Genomic DNA, 21,244 nt, shown 5'->3' on the forward strand with positions numbered 1-21,244 from the left:
AATGTAAAGCCAAAAAATTTGTCTCGGGCTTTCGCTGTCTGGAATTCATTCTTTTCTACAGGGAAATCACTGACTGAGTCCTTATGAAATAATTAAGGGTAGGCTTATGCCCTGATGTACTATAATCCCCAAAAAGGGATTCAACTTTCTCCCATTCTTATTATTTCAGTTTCTGTGATAAAATGACCTGAGACAGTCTGAGTTAGAATCAATGGATGGTTTCTGCTCTCCCTTCAAGTTTGCGGTAGGTCCCAGCTAGGGCCTTTGGCAAGAAATAGCATCTTTTGGAAGAAATATCAAAGACAGTCAGCCTTAGGGTCTCAATGAAAAGGACTGCATCAGATATTCTCAGCAAATGAAGCCTCAAGGAATAGACTCTGGGATGCATACTTCCCAGCTATGACTAGCTACTATTATACTAGCCAGCACGAGCAATCACCGAATAGACTGTGCGACAAGCCTTAAGCTCAGGATTTCCAGGAAACAGGTAATGAAAATAATCACTGTTCCTAAAACAAAACATAATTGTAAATTTTAAGGCAATAAATAATGAAGGAAATCTGATTGTTGAATTTTTGGGGGAATATCTTGAATTTTTTTGGAATACTGTGCTTTTTTTACCTTTTTAAAATGGGCTTTTTAAAGAATAGGTTTCATTTTACAGAAAAACTACAAAAATAATGCAGACAATTTCAGTGTACCTCATATCCAGTTCCCTTTTGTTAACATATTAACATCCACATGATACATTTGTTACAATTAATGAAACACTACTGATATATTATCTAAATATAGTTCATTTGAATTTCCTTAGTTACACCATAATGTTCGCTGTTTCAGGATCCCATCTGTAAAACCACATTGTATTTGGTCATCATGTCTCCTTAGGCTGCTCTACCCTAGAATAACTTCTCTCATTTTTTGTTGATGACTTTGGCAATTTTGAGGAGTACTGGTTAGGTAGTTTGTAAAAAATGTCTCTCCATAAGATTTTGTTAATGTTTTTCTCATAATTAGACTGAAGTTACGGTTCTTAGGAAAAAGACCACAAATGTAAAAGACAATAATCTTTACAACACTCAAAGGTACATGTGATTAACATGACTCATCATTGTTAATGTTGATCTCCATCACCTGTCAGAGACAGTGTTTGCAAGGTTATTCCAGACTTTACAATGTTTCCTCCCTTTCCATATTGCACTCTTTGGAAGTCATGACTTAAGACCATTTACTTGTTTGTTTGTTTTTTTAAATTTATTTTGTCATTTATTTAAATCATTATGGAAGGATGAATATTTATTTTATTACATGAGTTACAATCTAATACCACATTTTTGTTGTTGTTATTTGTATATTATTCACTTTGTTGTTCTAATGGTCTTTTTTGAGCACTTATCTCTTTGATATAAGTTAGATAACTTAGAAATGGCTCCAGTCTATCTTATACATTCCTTGCCCCAGTCACAGAATTAGCCATTTTTCCAAGAAGATCTTGTTTGTTTGTTTAGAGAATGGAATTAGAAAGCAGGTCTTGGGTACTGGATCTTTCCACCGGTACTGGGATGCCTTTGCTTCTAGGCTTTCTCAGTGAACAGCATCTAGATATGTATGTTTGTATACTAACCTACATGTAGTAAAATCTCTCCTCTAAAAAAAAAAAATCCCTGTACTTTACCTATTTAACTCTTTTCCCCTCCCCAAACTGCCAAAAACTGGTTTTTGTTTCTTTTTTTTCTTTTTGCCTTTTCTATAATGTCATGTAAATGGAAGCATACAGTCTGTAGCATTTTCCATTTGGTTGTTTCACTTTGCAATATGCATTTCAAATTTATCCAGGTTGTAGTGCATTTGTATTTTTTAAATATTTATTTATTTATTTGAGACAGAGAGAGACAGACAGACAAGCAACCCGGAAGAGGTGGCAGAGTGAGTGGGGGCGGAGAAGCAGACTCCCTGCTAAGTGTGGAGCCAGACTCTGGCTTGATCTCACAACTCTGAGATCACCACCTGAGCCTGAGCCAAAACCAAGAGTTGGAGGTTTAACCAGATGAACCACCCAGGCACCCCAGTTCATTCATTTCTGTCAAGGAATAGTACTCCGCTGTATGCATACCTATACCACAGCTTATCCATTTACTTACTGAAGGATATCTTCGTTACTTCAATTTTAGGGTGATAAGGAATAAAGCTGTCATAAACATTACTTTCATGAAGGTTTTTGTGTGTACATAAATTTCCAAATCAGTTAGCTAAATATCTTTGCAGTATGATTGCCACATTGGAGAGTGAGACTGTAGGTAACTGTCAAACTGTATTCCAAAGTGGCTATACCATTCCCCATGGAAGGAGCAAAGAATGAGATTTCCTATCACTCTGCATCCTTGACAGAAATTGGTATTGTCAGTTTTATTAATTTATTTTTAGGCAATCTCACAGATGTGTCATTATAGTTCATTGTTATAATTTGCATTTAATTTCCCTATGAAAAATGATGCTGAGCTTTTCACATGCTTATTTTCCATATGTATATCTTCTTTGGTAAAATGTTTGGATATCTTATCAACTTCTTAATTGGGTTGTTTATTTTCCTATTATTTAATTCTAAGAGTAGTCTTCCAAACTTACCCTTTGATTCTTTCTCATAATTTCCATAACTTTGCTGACATGACATTATTATTCTTCTAGTTTTATATGTTGTCTACTTTTGTGAATAGAGCCCTTAACATATTAGTTATAGTTAATTTCAAGTCTATGGCTGAGAAATCCAACAACTGGATCATGTTTATAAAAGTCTTATTCTGGTAGATGTCTCTTCAGACCTTTTTTCTGGTCTTTTTCATGCCTTGGGTTTTCTCTTTCTTTCTTTCTTTCTTTTTTTTTACAATTTTATTTTTAAGTAATCTCTACACCCAATGTGGGGCTCAAACTTACAACCCCGAGATCAAGAGTCACATGCTCTATGGACTGAGGCAGCCAGGCACTCCATGCCTTGAAATCTTTTGCTAAAATTCAGACATACTGTATTAGCAAAAAAATGTTAATAGGCTGAATAGAGAATTTATATGCATCTGGCTGAGAGCTGAGCTGTGTTTATTAATATTATAGCTATTGGTACCAAAGACTTCAAATCCCTCTGGTGTCCTTGCTTTCATCTCCCCTTTTTGACTTGGAGCTTCTAAAGGTGCATCTGCTCTGAACAAGTTGGTATTTTGTGGAACTTTCAGTTAAAATCAACTGCTATCATTCAGGAGCCCTGTTGGGGGGATGGGAGGGGGTGAGGGAAGGGGTGTATTCTATAATCTGATTGAATTTCAGTATTTTAGTGGGAATGTGGGCTTCACAAGTATTTCTTTCTTTTTTTTTTTTAAGACTTTATTTATTTATTTGAGAGAGAGAGTGAGTAAGTGAGAGAGCAGGACGGGGAGTAGGCAGAAGGAGAGGGAGAAACAGACTCCCCACTGAACAGTGAGTCCTACTCCTGGCTTGATGCAGGGACTCCAGGATCATGACCTGAGCTGAAGACAGATGCTTAACAAACTGAGCCACCCAGGCACCCCTTCACAAGAGTTTCTGTTCTTCCTCCAGACATACGTTTGAGACCTCTATGAAACCACCCTCTACTCCTTTCCCAACTGCAGCAAAATCCCAACATTATTTGCTTGATGTCTTGACCCTGGTTGACAATGTTTTCTTTTCCTGAGGTGAGAGAAGAAGGTGCTGGTTTTGTTTTCAACACTCTCTGGTACTTTTTGTTCTGACACTATTTACATCTAACATTGCTGAAACTGATTTGTCTCTTTTGTTTAAACATTATTTTGTTTACTTTGCCAATCACATTATTTTATTGCAGTCAAACTAAATAATGAAGACAATGTAAATACTTATTGTCTGCAATCTCAAAATCCAGACTGAATACCATTTTTTTTGCTGTTAATCTTTTTTTTTTTTTTTAAGATTTTATTTACTTATTTGACAGACAGAGATCACAAGTAGGCAGAGAGACAGGCAGAGAGAGAGAAGGAAGCAGGCTCTCTGCAGAGCAGAGTAGGATGCGGGGCTCGATCCCAGGACCCTGGGATCATGACCTGAGCTGAAGGCAGAGGCTTTAACCCACTGAGCCACCCAGGTGCCCCTCTTTTGCTGTTAATTTTAGAGCATTTTATCTATGATAATTTATTTTTATGAAATGTGGTCATATTATGTATATTGTTTTTTGAACTGCTTCCTTCAACCAAGAATGTAGTGAAAGAACTTTGTGTGTCTATAACTGTATCTCTATACTAGAATTATAAATTTAATAAAATAAGTTTTATATGTATCTTGTAATATATTTAGCAAGTCACCATTTGGTGACTATTTTGGTTGGCCCTATTTTGCTCATATAAAATATACTGCAGTAAATATCTTTATGCATGAATTTGTAAAAAGTCTACTATTAATCTTTTTGGATAAATTACCTGACATGGTATTTTTGAGCTAAAAACTATCTTTATTTTAAGACTTTTAAAAACATTTAAAATTGTGGTTAAACACACTCTTTATGGCTTTGATATAAATTGTCAATGTGATGTACTGAAAGTTAGTAACAATTTACTTCTCTACCAACACTATATGGCTGTCCATTGCTAAGTATTTTATATATTAGAAGAAGAGCATATCTCTCCTGGGATGAATTCTCTCAGGGAATTCTTATAGGAGTCTCTTTATCCGCAGACCATTTTACAAACATGGGAATCCTCTTAGGAAAACCAATGTTTATATTTATTAAAAGAAAAGGATTGATCTTCCTGCTCTTTCTGGGTCCCTTAGTCTGACAATGCGAATAGATGAGTAAGTTTTTAAACACCTTATTCTCAGAAGACCACCTTCTACCTTCTACGTAAGTATTCACATGCTTGAGCTCCCAAAGACATGACAGATTTTATTTGTTGTTTTAGATCAGGGAACCTAATATTCCCCATATGTATGACAGGAACTGGGGCTAAGAGAGAGACAGAAAAAAATAATGAAAAGCTCCAAAGTCAGACTTCCCAGATAATATGGCTAATGAAGATCATTTTTTTTTTTTAACATCAATTTTCTTCTTGGGAAAAAAAAAAGTTCAGCATCTCTTTATTGTTTTTCTCATCTGGTAATTGGAAATAATCTCTGAAATTCTCTATCAGTGCTTCTGGAATCCATTGTGAACTGAAGATGATATTTGTTTAAGTGTCAGCTAATTTAATAGAACATTTAATATTGCAAGCAAACAAACGCCTCTTTTAAATGTATCTAAAAGGCAACTGAGACAACTTGGGTAATTTGCGCACTTGTAATATATTATTGTTGGCTCTCTGTGTTTTGGAAAGCAATTTTCCATGAAATTGCTGTAACCTTTTAAATTTAAGATTGTTTTGTAAAATGTTCATTTAAGGGAATTAACCCCTCTGTATAAATATCGTTCAGGCTAACTACAAAAACGGTGCTAACATATAAATACATTTAAATGTATGGCTTGGGGGATAAAGGGATACTTTTCTATATTCTAAGTAGGAACTGATTATCATTTGGCTTAGAACATATTTCTAGCTGATTTATTTGGGTAATGCTGTATTTGACCCCAATGACATCAGAACATATAAGCCCCATTTTATACACTAGGGATCCCAAATGATAGCTAAATGTTAAACTCTCTTGCTAATAGGCATCAACAGAATTCGAAATCAAAGATATTTCAAATAACATTTTCCTAGAAATTATCTGTTGAAAGGAAGACTATCAAAACTTACTCATTATTATTTCTCTAATAGAAAAGTATGCATTTCTTGTTCTTTTTCTTGGACCTGGAATCTTAATATTTCTTTTGGATTTCTAGGCCTTATGTGGTATATCCCTATTTGAGTTACCCATCTCATGACTGTAGATAAGCTAATCCTCTTAGCAATCAAGAGACCAGTTTTCTTTTTTTTTCCCCCTAGAGAGGTTCCACCACAATTTGCCTATAATATTTCCATTCATGTATGAGTTTTGAGAACAGAATAGTTTAGGAATAGTCTGATGGTTCAGTGGTGTCTCTCCAGTTCTTTAACTTTACATCATCATCACTGTCTTCATCAACACTGCCACTCTAGTTAACAGTTTTGAGCACCTAATATTTACTAGAGTTGGCTGATTAAACAGTACCTTACACCCACAGTCACATGTGAGTTCAAATACAATGAGACCTTACATGATTTTCCAAGTTTAAAGGGCTGAAATTTAAACTTCTGTTCTAAATCACTAGTCCATGTTCTTTCTAAAATATGCCATTGACTCTATCTCACTCATAAATGGCATCTAAGTAATTTACTCATGCTTCTTATTTTTAACTTCCCAACTGCTCCTTCATATTAGATTCTTCTTAATGAAGAATAATCTTCCTGTCCTTGAAGAAAAACACGGGCTACACAGGCTATTTTTTTAAAAGATTTTTGATCACTATCCACCTGACCCAAGGACACTGCTACATAATAAATGCTACATAATAAAAGACGGATTTTTAAGCAGCCCTGATGCCACTGTAGTGATTCCAAGCTCCGTCCTTACCCTAGATCTTATTTATGGACTTCTGCTTAAAAGATGGTATTTTCTTAGTCTTTATTTCATGCTAAGAACAGTATCAGGAGCGCCTGGGTGGCTCAGTGGATTAAGCCTCTGCCTTCAGCTCAGATCATGGTCCCAGGGTTCTGGGATGGAGCACATAGGGTTCCCTGCTCAGTAAGGAGCCTGCTTCCCCCTCCCTCTCTGCCTGTCTCTGAATACTTGTGATCTCTGTCAAATGAATAAATACAATCTTAAAAAAAAAACGAACAGTACTTCACACTAAGTATACTAAGATATGGGTGGTATTCAATGGAAAACATATGAGATTTTATGGAGTAAATGAACCAGGACCAGAGGGAAAAATTCTCTTGGGCTTGTAGTTGCTAGAGAAGAATGCTGATTAAATTAGTAAGTAAGCAAAAACATTTAAGGAAACCTTATAGTAATACTAAAATGAATTAAAAATATTCTTGTGAGGGTGATGTCTATATAAATTTTAACACCCTGACTTAATTAGATATTTGAGTAATGTTCAGAGATGTATAGCACGTGATGAGAAAAGTTCCAGCAATACCCATACAGTTTTCTTTGGGTACTCTCCCAATTCAAAACCCCATTAGCACTGCAAATGCTGATGGGGCTTCTGACAGAATCACTGTATAACCTGGAGCCCACTGATGACTCCCAGACTGCCAAATGAGCTCCTTTGATCTCTGTCTATTAATCTTTAATAATCAGAGGTTGTAAATTTGTAGGATTTGTTCTCCATCTAAGGACCTCCCCTTTTCTCCTTATACAGGCCAAAGGAAAATGGAAGGTAAAAACATGAGCTTAACTAATTTAAACATTCCTTATTCCTACATATAACTAAAAATCTGAGACAGCTCTGTCTGAATGCAAAATGCAACCCGAACAGCTGCTGTAAACCACTACTAATATTTCCCAATTGTGGATTAGAGTCTCTGATTTCAACTGATGACTACATTGTATCACAAGCAACAAAGGAACAACATTAATATTTCACTTAAGATCTATTTATTTAGGGGAGGAGTCAAGATGGCGGAGAAGTAGCAAGCTGAGACTACATCAGGTAGCAGGAGATCAGCTAGATAGCTTATCTAAACATTGAAAACACCTACAAATTCAATGGGAGATCGAAGAGAAGAACAGCAATTCTAGAAACAGACAATCAACCACTTTCTGAAAGGTAGGACTGGCGGAGAAGTGAATCCAAAGTGACGGGAAGATAGACCGCGGGGGAAGGGGTAGGCAAGTGGCGGACCCACGGACCACAAAATCAGGACTTTTAAAAGTCTGTTCCACTGAGGGGCCATCGCTCCAGAGGCTAAACCGGGGTGAAGCCCACATGGGGTCAGCGTGGCCCCAGGTCCTGCAGGGTCACAGAAGGATCGGGGGTGTTGGAGTGTCGCAGAGCTTGCAGGTAGTAGAACGGGGAAGCCGGCTACATAGACAAAGCGGAGGAGTGAGCTCTCAGCTCGGGGTTACCTTGAACTGGTCCCAGGCTGGGTGAGCTTGGAGCGTGGCCAGAGGCTGGGGATACGGGAGTGATTGGGCGCTGTTCTCTAGGGGCACACTGAGGAGTGGGGCCCCGGGCTCTTGGCTCCTCTGGGCCGGAGACTGGGAGGCCGCAATTTTCATTCCCGTCCTCCAGAACTCTACGGAAAGCATTCAGGGAACAAAAGCTCCCAAAAGTGAATCTGAGCAGATTACTTAGCCTGGTCCCAGGTAAGGGCAGTGCATTTCCGCCTTGGGCAAAGACACTTGAGAATCACTACAACAGGCCTCGCCCCTAGAAGATCAACAAAAAAATCCAGCCAGGACCAAGTTCACCTACCAAGGACCGCAGGTTCAATACCAAGGACAGCAGAGGAATTCCAGAGAAGGAGAAAGCAAAGCACAGAACTAATGGCTTTCTCCCCATGATTCTTTAGACTTGCAGTTAATTTAATTTTTTTTTCAATTTTTTTTCTTCTTCTGCTAAATTTTTTTTAACTTTTACCCTTTTCTTTTTTAACATTTTTAACTAGTTTATCTAATATATATGATATATATATATATTATATATATATTGCTTTTTTATATTTTTTGTTTTCCTTTTCTAATTTTTTCTTTTTTTTCTAAACCTCTTTATATCCCCCTTCTCCTCCCCATGATTTGGGGTCTCTTCTGATTTGGTTACAGCGCATTTTTCTGGGGTCTTTGCCACCCTTTTAGTATTTTACTTGCTCCTTCATATACTCTTATCTGGACAAAATGACAAGGCGGAAAAATTCACCACAAAAAAAAGAACAGGAGGCAGTACCAAAGACTAGGGACATAATCAATACAGACATTGGTAATATGTCAGATCTAGAGTTCAGAACGACGATTCTCAAGGTTCTAGCCGGGCTCGAAAAAGGCATGGAAGATATTAGAGAAACCTTCTCTGGATATATAAAAGCCCTTTCTGGAGAAATTAAAGAACTAAAATCTAACCAAGTTGAAATCAAAAAAGCTATTAATGAGGTGCACTCAAAAATGGAGGCTCTCACTGCTAGGATAAATGAGGCAGAAGAAAGAATTAGTGATATGGAAGACCAAATGACAGAGAATAAAGAAGCTGAGCAAAAGAGGGACAAACAACTACTGGACCATGAGGGGAGAATTCAAGAGATAAGTGACAGCATAAGATGAAACAACATTAGAATAACTGGGATTCCAGAAAAAGAAGAAAGAGAGAGGGGAGCAGAAGGCCTATTGGAGAGAATTATTGGAGAGAATTTCCCTAATACGGCAAAGGGAACAAGCATCAAAATCCAGGAGGTGCAGAGAACCCCCCTCAAAATCAACAAGAATAGGTCCACACCCCATAACCTAATAGTAAAATTTACAAGTCTTAGCGACAAAGAGAAAATCCTGAAAGCAGCCCAGGAAAAGAAGTTTGTAACATACAATGGTAAAAATATTAGATTGGCAGCAGACTTATCCACAGAGACCTGGCAGGCCAGCAAGAGCTGGCATAATATATTCAGAGCACTAAACGAGAAAAACATGCAGCCAAGAATACTCTATCCAGCTAGGTTATCATTGAAAATAGAAGGAGAAGGGGCACCTGGGTGGCTCAGTGGGTTAAAGCCTCTGCCTTCAGCTCAGGTCATGATCCCAGGGTTCTGGGATTGAGCCCCGCATCGGGCTCTCTACTCTGCGGACAGCCTGCTTCCTCCTCTCTCTCTCTGCCTGCCTCTCTGCCTGCTTGTGATCTCTGTCTGTCAAGTAAATAAATAAAATCTTAAAAAAAAAAAAAAAGAAAATAGAAGGAGAGATAAAAAGCTTCCAGGACAAACAAAAACGGAAACAATTTGCAAACACCAAACCAGCTCTACAGGAAATATTGAAAGAGGTCCTCTAAGCAAAGAGAGAGCCTAAAAGTAGTAGATCAGAAAGGAACAGAGACAATATACAGTAACAGTCACCTTACAGGCAATACAATGGCACTAAATTCATATCTCTCAATAGTTACCCTGAATGTTAATGGGCTAAATGCCCCAATCAAAAGACACAGGGTATCAGAATGGATAAAAACACAAAACCCATCTATATGTTGCCTACAAGAAACTCATTTTAGACGTGAAGACACATCCAGATTTAAAGTGAGGGGGTGGAAAACAATGTTCCATGCTAATGGGCAGAAGAAAGCTGGGGTGGCAATCCTTATATCAGATCAATTAGACTTTAAGCCAAAGACTATAATAAGAGATGAAGAAGGACACTATATCATACTCAAAGGGTCTGTCCAACAAGAAGATCTAACCATTTTAAATATCTATGCTCCTAACGTGGGAGCAGCCAACTATAAAAACCAATAAATAACAAATTCAAATTAACACATCAATAATAATACAATAATAGTAGGGGACTTTAACACTCCCCTCATTGAAATGGACAGATCATCCAAGCAAAAGATCAACAAGGAAATAAAGGCCTTAAATGACACACTGGACCAGATGGACATCACAGATATATTCAGAACATTTCATCCCAAAGCAACAGTTTCTTCTCTAGTGCACATGGAACATTCTCCAGAATAGATCACATCCTGGGTCATAAATCAGGTCTCAACTGGTATCAAAAGTTTGGGTTCATTTCCTGCATATTTTCAGACCACAATGCTCTGAAGCTAGAACTCAATCACAAGAGGTAATTTGGAAAGAACCCAAACACATGGAGACTAAACAGCATCCTTCTAAAGAATGAATGGGTCACAATCAGGAAATTAAAGAAGAATTGAAAAAATTCATAGAAACAAATGATAGTGAAAATACAACTGTTCAAAATCTGTGGCACACAGAAAAGGCAGTCCTGAGAGGAAAATATATAGCAGTACAAGCCTTTCTCAAGAAACAAGAAAGGTCTCAAGTACACAACCTAAACCTACACCTAAAGGAGCTGGAGAAAGAACAAGAAAGAAATCCTAAACCCAGCAAGAGAAGAGAAATCATAAAGATCAGAGCAGAAATCAATGAAATAGAAACCAAAAAAAAAACCCAATAGAACAAATCAGCGAAACTAGGAGCTGGTTCTTTGAAAGAATTAATAAGATTGATAAACCCCTGGCCAGACTTACCAAAAAGAAAAGAGAAAGGACCCAAATCAATAAAATCATGAATGAAAGAGGAGAGATCACAACTAACACCAAAGAAATACAATTATAAGAACATACTATGAGCAACTCTATGCCAACAAATTTGACAATCTAGAAGAACTGGCTGTATTCATTGAGACATATAAACTACCACAACTGAACCAGGAAGAAATAGAAAACCTGAACAGACCCATAACCAGTAAGGAGATTGAAACAGTCTCAAAAATCTCCATACAAACAAAAGCCCTGGACCAGACGGCTTCCCAGGGGAATTCTACCAAACATTTAAAGAAGAACTAATTCCTATTCTCCTGAAACTCTTCCAAAAAATAGAAATGGAAGGAAAACTTCCAAACTCATTTTATGAGGCCAGCATCACCCTGATCTCAAAACCAGACAAGGATCCCACCAAAAAAGAGAACTACAGACCAATATCCTTGATGAACACAGATGCAAAAATTCTCACCAAAATACTAGCCAATAGGATTCAACAGTACATTAAATGGATTATTCACCACGACCAAGTGGGATTTATTCCAGGGCTGCAAGTTTGGTTCAACATCTGCAAATCAATCAATGTGATACAACACATTAATAAAAGAAAGAACAAGAACCATATGATACTCTCAATAGATGCTGAAAAAGCATTTGACAAAGTACAGCATCCCTTCCTGATCAAAACTCTTCAAAGTGTAGGGATAGAGGGCACATACCTCAATATTATCAAAGCCATCTATGAAAAACCCACCGCAAATATCATTGTCAATGGAGAAAAACTGAAAGCTTTTCCGCTAAGGTCAGGAACATGGCAGGGATGTCCATTATCACCACTGCTATTCAACATAGTACTAGAAGTCCTAGTCTCAGCAATCAGACAACAAAAGGAAATTAAAGGAATCTAAATCAGCAAAGAAGAAGTCAAACTATCACTCTTCACAGATGATATGATACTATATGTGGAAAACCCAAAAGACTCCACTCCAAAACTGCTAGAACTTGTACAGGAATTCAGTAAAGTGTCAGGATATAAAATCAATGCACTGAAATAAGTTGCATTTCTCTACACCAACAAGAAGACAGAAGAAAGAGAAATTAAGGAGTCAAGCCCATTATAATTGCACCCAAAACTATAAGATACCCAGGAATAAACCTAACCAAAGAGGCTAAGAATCTATATGCAGAAAAATACAAAGTACTCATGAAAGAAATTGAGGAAGACACAAAGAAATGGAAAAATTTTCCATGCTCATGGATTGGAAGAATAAATATTGTGAAAATGTCTATGCTACCTAAAGCAATCTATACATTCAATGCAATCCCTATCAAAATCCCATCCATTTTTTTCAAAGAAATGGAACAAATAATCCTAAAATTTATATGGAACCAGAAAAGACCTTGAATAGCCAAAGGAATATTGAAAAAGAAAGCCAAAGTGGGTGGCATCACAATTCCGGACTTCAACCTCTATTACAAAGCTGTCTTCATCAAGACAGCATGGTACTGGCACACAGACACATAGATCAATGGAACAGAATAGAGAGCCCAGAAATAGACCCTCAACTCTATGGTCAACTAATCTTCGACAAAGCAGGAAAGAATGTCCAATGGAAAAAAGACAGCCTCTTCAATAAATGGTGCTGGGAAATTTGGACAGCCACATGCAGAAAAATGAAACTGAACCACTTCCTTACACCACACACGAAAATAGACTCAAAATGGATGAAGGACCTCAATGTGAGAAAGAAATCCATCAAAATCCTTGAGGAGAACACAGGCAGCAACCTCTTCGACTCCAGTCGAAGCAACATCTTCTTAGGAACATTGGCAAAGGCAAGGGAAGCAAGGGCAAAAATGAACTATTGGGATTTCATCAAGATCAAAAGCTTTTGCACAGCAAAGGAAACAGTTAACAAAACCAAAAGACAACTGACAGAATTGGAGAAGATATTTGCAAACGACATATCAGATAAATGACTAGTGTCCAAAATCTATAAGGAACTTAGCAAACTCAACACCCAAAGAACAAATAATCCAACCAAGAAGAAGACATAAACAGACATTTCTGCAAAGAAGACATCCCGATGGCCAACAGACACATGAAAAAGTGCTCCACATCACTCGGCATCAGGGAAATACAAATCAAAACCACAATGAGCTATCCCCTCACACCAGTCAGAATGGCTAAAATTAACAAGTCAGGAAATGACAGATGCTGGCGAGGATGCGGAGAAAGGGGAACCCTCCTACACTGTTGGTGGGAATGCAAGCTGGTGCAACCACTCTGGAAAACAGCATGGAGGTTCCTCAAAATGTTGAAAATAGAACTACCCTATGACCCAGCAATTGCACTACTGGGTATTTACCCTAAAGATACAAACGTAGTGTTCCGAAGTGGCACGTGCACCCGAATGTTTATAGCAGCAATGTCTACAATAGCCAAACTATGGAAAGAACCTAGATGTCCATCAAAAGATGAATGGATAAAGAACAAGTGGTATATATACACAATGGAATACTATGCAGCCATCAAAAGAAATGAAATCTTGCCATTTGGGACGACGTGGATGGAACTAGAGGGTATCATGCTTAGTGAAATAAGTCAATCGGAGAAAGACAACTATCATATGATCTCCCTGATACGAGATGCAACATGGGTGGTTAGGGGCGTAGGAGAAGAATAAATGAAACAAGATGGGATTGGGAGGGAGACAAACCATAAGTACTCTGAATCTCACAAAACAAACTGAGAGTTGCTGGGGGGAAGGGGGGTTGGGAGAGGGGAAGTGGTGTTATGGACATTGGGGAGGGTATGTGCTATGGTGAGTGCTGTGAAGTGTGTAAACCTGGCGATTCACAGACGTTTACCCCTGGGGATAAAAATGCATTATATGTTTATAAAAAAAATAAAAGAAATTATATAAAAGAAGATCTATTTATTTATAAGTTGAATATCACCAAGAAAACTTGGATTGCTTAATTTTTGACTTTAAAGTTAGAATGATAAAAGATTAAAAAAAAAATTAAGTGTGAAATGGTTTACCTCACGCCAACATCTAGTCTTGAAGTTCCTATGAAACACCAATTCCTTCTCAAAGTAGATCTAAACTAGAGTCACCCGAAATACTAGCTAACCCGCACATACCAGTAAAAACATCCCTAGTAAAAACACTAGCTAACCAGATTAAATTAGAAACCCTGGGAGCTGGAACATGGCATCTGTATTTTCCCAAGTCTCCCAAATGAGTTCAATCACAGAGAGTTAAGAATCATGTTTTAGCACATTCTGGGTGATCTCTCATCAACCTTGTGCTTTTTGTTATACTGTCATGTCTCAAATTCAAACCCACATTTATATACTTGGCTGGAACAGAAACTTTGAAAATTACATGACTTCTCTGCCAGTGGCTCCCCTTACGCCGTCTTTAGAAGGCAGCAAAGGGAGAAGGGAAGACAGAAAGAGGGAGAAGTCACATGCTGCTTTCTCTCTGCTTATTCCTGCCAGCCTCACCCCAGCGAAGCTTTTTTCACTCTGCAGTGGCAGTTTGTTCCCATGACTTCAACTGATGATTCCTGTCTGCAGTATTTCCAACACTCACAAAAACCAGACTACTGTTAGCTAGGATGCCATAGGAAAGTACTCAAATCAGAGGGCTGAAAGCTGTCAGCAGAAGATAAGAGGGTGAAGGCACAAAAGCAGGCAAGGAATGGCTTTTATTTTGCAAAACCAGCAGTTCCCACAGGGGAGACACCAAGTTACGTGTTCCAACTGAGAGTCCCTAACTAGGTGGTTAGCCTCAGAGCCCCCTTCTTTGAGCCAGTCTGAGGCGCTTAGGAGCTGAGGACCTATGCAGAAGTACCCCTGAGTTGTCCCAAAGTTACCTTTAGCTCATACAATTAAGATCTCCCATGGGAAGGACTTCCTGCCACTTTTTTGAAAAAATGATATATGCACTAGCATGCAACATGCTAAGCATAAGCATTCGACCCAGATGCTGAAATAACAGAGCATGTATAAATTCCCTAATGCATATGCAAGCTTTCTTCCCCTGCCCTCCCTCCCCCCGCCCCAGCGGCATACTGAAAAAAGCTTCCTGTACTAGCCCCACTGGGAAACAGAGGTTTTGGAACTATCTCCCTATCTCCTTACTTGCTGCAAGTAGTAAGAACTATTTGCTCAGACCAAAAGGACTTGGGTTGATCTACTGGCTAAAGCACCCAAATGGTGAGCCCTTTGTCACTGGTGACACTACTGGCCTCCTTACCATGCCTTGCACTTCAATTATCTCTACCTCTTTGCTTGCTTCCTATTGCGCTAGGGATGGCAACTTTTTCTCTGAAAGTGTTACCCATGAGATACTTCTGTCACTGTGTTTTTGTTTCTTTGTCAGTTTCTTAATACTTGATTAAAATTCTTTGATTTAAACTCTTTGTCAAAATAATTGATGTATTTTTTTCTTCTCCCTAATAGGTCCTGGAAAATTTAAGCTTCAAGGAAATAAATTCATAACCCCTCCCTGCATCATGAAAATTCCTCACATCATAAGACAGCTCTCTTTCTTGGTAAGTTTTTCTCCATAAGGACCAAATTCAGTTTCTCTGCCTGTGCAATACATCTTAAGTTTTGGTATGTAAAGGTGGGCACCTTGTTACAATCCTGGCAACGCAGAGGCTTAATCATGTGTAACTTGATTATACTTCCCCTGAGATATTTTATTTTCTGTTTCAAAATAAAGTCATTTATTATAAATGGGTGAATCATGCCACTGTGATCAGTTTTTACAGTACATCTTACCATTAATCTTTTCAATAAACATGCAAAAAAGGCACCAGTACCCTCATTAGTGATGTACAATCTGAAACCTGTACACACAAAGGTAATAACTAAGTTGTCTACTGGTAATTTACAAGACTGGCAAATGATAGTGATGTTTCTACCACACTAATTTTATGCAAAAATGCTTTTTTGGCACTTAAATATCCTGTATTTTTATCTTTAATGATCCCAAAAGAAATAAAAAGTGTTTTGGCTAGATTGCTGGTTTTGGCATCTGACTGGTTCCTGCAGGGCACTCACCTGCCAAGGGGAGAAGAAAAAACAACAAAAAATATAGGAAGAAATAGGAGACATCCTCAGGTTGAATGTTTATAATAGTCCTGCAGGTTTTTTAAATGTTAAAATATTATATGATGGGGCACCTGGGTGGCTCAGTGGGTTAAGCCTCTGCCTTCGGCTCAGGGGCTCAGGTCATGATCCCAGGGTCCTAGGATGGAGCACATAGGGCTCTCTGTTCAGCAGGGAGCCTGCTTCCCTTCCTCTCTCTCTGCCTGCCTCTCTGCCTACTTGTGATCTGTCTGTCAAATAAATAAATAAAATCTTTAAAATATATATATTATATGATAATTTTAGAGTTGACAGTTTACATGTATATGTATTATATTCCTATTCTTTTTGTTGTAGCTATGCTTCTGAAAATTTATCACTTTACTATTAGAAGTATTTTTTTTAAAGATTTTATTTATTTGACAGACAGAAATCACAAGTAGGCATAGAGGCAGGCAGAGAGAGAGAGAAGAGGAAGCAGGCTCCTTGCTGAGCAGAGAGCCCGATGCAGGGCTTGATCCCAGGACCCTGGGATCATGACCTGAGCTGAAGGCAGAGGCTTTAACCCACTGAGCCACCCAGCGCCCCAGAAGTATTTTTGATAGTATCACCCACTATAATAAAGAATATATGAATCATTTATTTAGGAACATTTATCTTATTGTCCTCAAAATCTACGTGGTCCGATGCTATATAAAAATCAACACTGACAGAAGGGGAATAACTTAAACTGTTTGCCTTTCTTTTTGAATATGAATTTGTTACATAGGCAGTAATAATACTGACTCCTCTTTCAACATATGAAATCAATTTTATCCTCTGCAAAAAAATAATTACTCTTTATGAATTCAGTAGAGTAAATAATTTTTATATTTAAAAGTAAGTCAAGGGGCACCTGGATGGCTTAGTCGGTTAATCGTCTGTCTCTTGGTTTTGGCTCAGGTCATGATATCAGGATCCTGAAGGTAAGCCTCACATTGGGCTCTGTGATGAGCAGGGAGTTTGTTTGATTACTCTCTCCCTCCTCCTCTGCCACCTCTCTCTAAAATAAATAAATCTTAAAAAAAAAAAAGTAAGTTAATAAGGGCTAGTATGTTTTAAATATCCAGGTAGCCAGAGAAGTGTAATTTTCACTGGAAATAGCATTCAAAAAGAATTAAAAAAGCTCACACAATCTTTTTCTTCCTAAGAAAATTGATTTTTAACAATCATAGGAAATAAGAAACACTGATTTTGAGTTATAATTTACTCTAAAATTTTTAACTTCTTAGAATTTTCCCAAGCTTGTATACTGGGGAAAAAATAATTTATTTCCCTTTAGTTTAGAATTGCACTTTCTGTATTGAGCATGAATGGTATGTTTGTTAATGCTGTTATAAAGGAGAAGTGATCTGAGACATAGGCATTCACCTAGGTTTTGCAACTAGTGAAGACAATGTCAGTGTCTTTTAATGCTGAAAGGAAGCAACTTTACTCTTTAGTAATTCCAGTGAAATTTTTCCTAGTTAAAATTAATTCTAAGTATGTTGGAAAAATATCAGAGAGCATGGAGAGGTAACTTTGTTCCTTGGTCTCTCTTGTTTCAGACAGACAACTGAATACAGCAGGCAGAATCCAGAGGGCTAGTAACACTTCCCATCCTATGTTACTTCAGATTCATTGGTGCAGAAGACGAGTGAAATTTTAGGCTTCCCAAGATTTAATCAAAGAATGCACAAATCTGAGCTCAAATTAACTGTTTACATCTTATTTCTCAATTTGAATGGGCTATAGGTGTTATATAATCTAATTTAGAACCCAGAGCAGAAAGACTGATGATGAATTTTCTAATGGATGATTACCTCATCTTGTTTAACATTTCCAGGACTTAATTTCTAATAAGGAGCCCATTCTTTCGTGATCCATCTTTAAGCTTTAGTCAAATTCTGCCTAAAACTTCATGCAGTTGATACTAATTTTACCTTTATAACTACAAAGAATAATCTCAATAATTTTTCTCTATTGTATGCTTACAAATGTGTCATCAGCTATCATGCCCTCCAACACCATGTTTGATTGTTTTGTTTGGTACCATCAAACATACTTCAGATAATGTAGTTTACACCTCCTCACCATCCTCGCTTTCTTCAGGGAGTATTGATACTTTTTGCACCACAGTATTATTCAGAAAACCATAAATCTACTAAAAAGACAAAAACAGAAAAAAATTTAAAAATAAAATAAAAATTAAAAAAAAATTAAAAAACACAGTCCACGCTGTGTTTCTATTCATGCGGAATGAAATTACAGGCGTTCTTCCTTATACTGAGTTTTGGGGCTACCAATGGGTCCACATTTTAAATTTATATTAATTAAAAATTTTTTTTGATCCACATTTTTTAATGGGGTAATGTTAATGCAGGTATTTCTTTTCATATTCTCATATCTGTATATTTTTATCTAATTATGAAATTAGATAAAATTGGGGAAATTGATCAATTTAGCATATGATGCTGCAGCATGTCATTTAGCAAATGATGCAATTTGTTGAGCACCAAAAACTTTTCTGTAACTGTAGATATAAACAGTATCAGATAAAATAACTATGTAGTATATATCTGTTACAGAGGGGAAATTAGAGAAGAAAAATTTTCAACTATACCTATAAGATCTTATCTTGCATTAAATAATACTACAAGGCTCTACGACTCTTTCCATATGAATACTACCCAACCACTATTACTAACCACAAAGTAATGGACCAGACATTAAAGAAAGTTTCTTATACACCTTATCACATGTGTTTTGTTCAAAAGACCTAAGGTAAAGTGTCAGCAGTCCCATTTAAGAGATGAGAAAGCAGAGCATCAAGTTAAACTACTTGTAAAGAAAATGACTACCACAAAGCCAAGTCCAAATTCAAGACCAACTCTTTCTGAGTCCAAAGATAATTCATATTTCCACATCAGAAAAATATCTACTTTTCCTTGAATAAACACACTAGGCGTCACATATATTATTTACTTTGTACCACAAACACAAATAAAGTATGAATAGTTGGTAAAGATGCATTCAAAATTGATATGTACAGATCCTTCACATGCAAAACACATTTTTAGAGAAAAACAGTGTCTAAAATTGTTGTACCTGTACTGTGATGTGCCTTCTTAGTAACGTTTTTGGCTCTGTTATTAAGACATCGATCAAAGCCATGAGATGCTGTGTACATCTTGTAGCATAATTACCCTGGTCTTCAGTCTGGCACAAAATTTAGATTAGTTCAATAAATACATGGGTGCTAGATGTGTAACGCAACTGTGTTCCAGATCTGCACATTACTGCTTCTTTCTCATCATTTAGGACCATGCTCAACTACCTCCCACTCTCTTCATAGCTATCCACCTTTTTCTCACCAGCTCCCCCTTCCTCTCATCTATCCTCTACACAAGATGTGACTGTCAGTCATGTAACCCTTGATCTCTTGTTTTTATTTTTCCCGCTTTATAATAATGACCACCACTATCTGAAATAACCTCAGCTGTGTGTGTGTGATTGTTTTGTTTATATTTATTTTATCAGTCTCTCCATACTGGTCTATCCACTTGCTGAAAAAAGAGCAGCCTTCTAGGCTATTTTCCTCTTCATCCTCAGTTTCTAAAACACATGGAAACTTTCAACACTTTAATAGGTGGATATACATGTGCACACATATACATACACTGTGAGGTTTCTATTCTCTCTTAAGAAAGTTAAATAATCTTTACAGTATGTAAAGAACATTACACACAGCTTGATGAAATAACTTCTTGATAACATTTCTAAGATTTAAAGATGAAAAAATAGTACTTGAAGTTTTAGTAGCATTAATCAATACAACTGGTTTAGGTTTAAACACATGCGGAACATAAACCATCTATTGCTCTTCTAAATACATGATCAATAATTATATGCTGGTTATGCATAAATGCAAATATAACTTAGTATATTAAGCAGAGCTCTCCAAAGAGACAGAAAATATATATATACATGTATGTATTTTTTTAAAGATTTTATTTATTCATTTGACAGACAAAGATCACAAGTAGGCAGAGAGGCAGGCAGAGAGAGAGGAGGAAGCAGGTTTCCTGCTGAGCAGAGAGCCCGATGCGGGGCTCGATCCCAGGACCCTGAGATCATGACCTGAGCCGAATGCCGAGGCTTTAACCCACTGAGCCACCCAGGCGCCCCAGAATATATATTTTTCTCATGTATATGTGTGTATGTGGGGGGGTGGGGAGAGTAGGGACAAGCAGAGAGAGAGAGGAGAAACAGAAAGACAGACAAACAGACATTTATTACAGAAATTGACTCGGTTTTGGAGGCCTAGAAGTCCTACAGTCTGCAAGCTGTAAAATCAGAAAAGCTGGTAAAGCTGATAGTATAATTCAGGCGAAGTCCGAAATCTTAAGACTCTGGGGGAAGTCAATGGCTTAAGTCTTGGTCTGAATCACAAAACCCAAGGACCATAAGCACCTATGTGTGAGGGCAGGAGAAGATGGATGACTCTGCTCAGAAAGTGAATTCACCCTTCCTCTGACCCTTTGTCCTTATCTGGCTCTCAATGAATTGGATAATGTCCATCCTCACTGGTGAGGGCCGATCTTTACTGGGTCTACCGATGCAGATGCTGTTCTCTTCCAGAGAGAAGACACATAGACACACCCTGAAATGTTTTACAGCTGTCTGGGCATCTCTTTGTCCAGTCAAGCTGATGTATAAAACTGACTATCACAATTAAGGTGAGCAAATTAGTCTCAGGCTGCTTATTTTGTAGTGATATTGGGCGTGGTATTATTTACTACCACAGTCTCTATGCACATGGTTCTGGAAACACTTCAGGTTATATAATGCCCTCTGCATCCTAATACACTCCTATAATCAAATAGCCCCCAAAATGTGCTGATGCTTACAGAGGCTGAACT

Source organism: Meles meles, chromosome 15 (assembly GCF_922984935.1).
Source record: "Meles meles chromosome 15, mMelMel3.1 paternal haplotype, whole genome shotgun sequence".
Lineage (NCBI taxonomy): Eukaryota > Metazoa > Chordata > Mammalia > Carnivora > Mustelidae > Meles > Meles meles.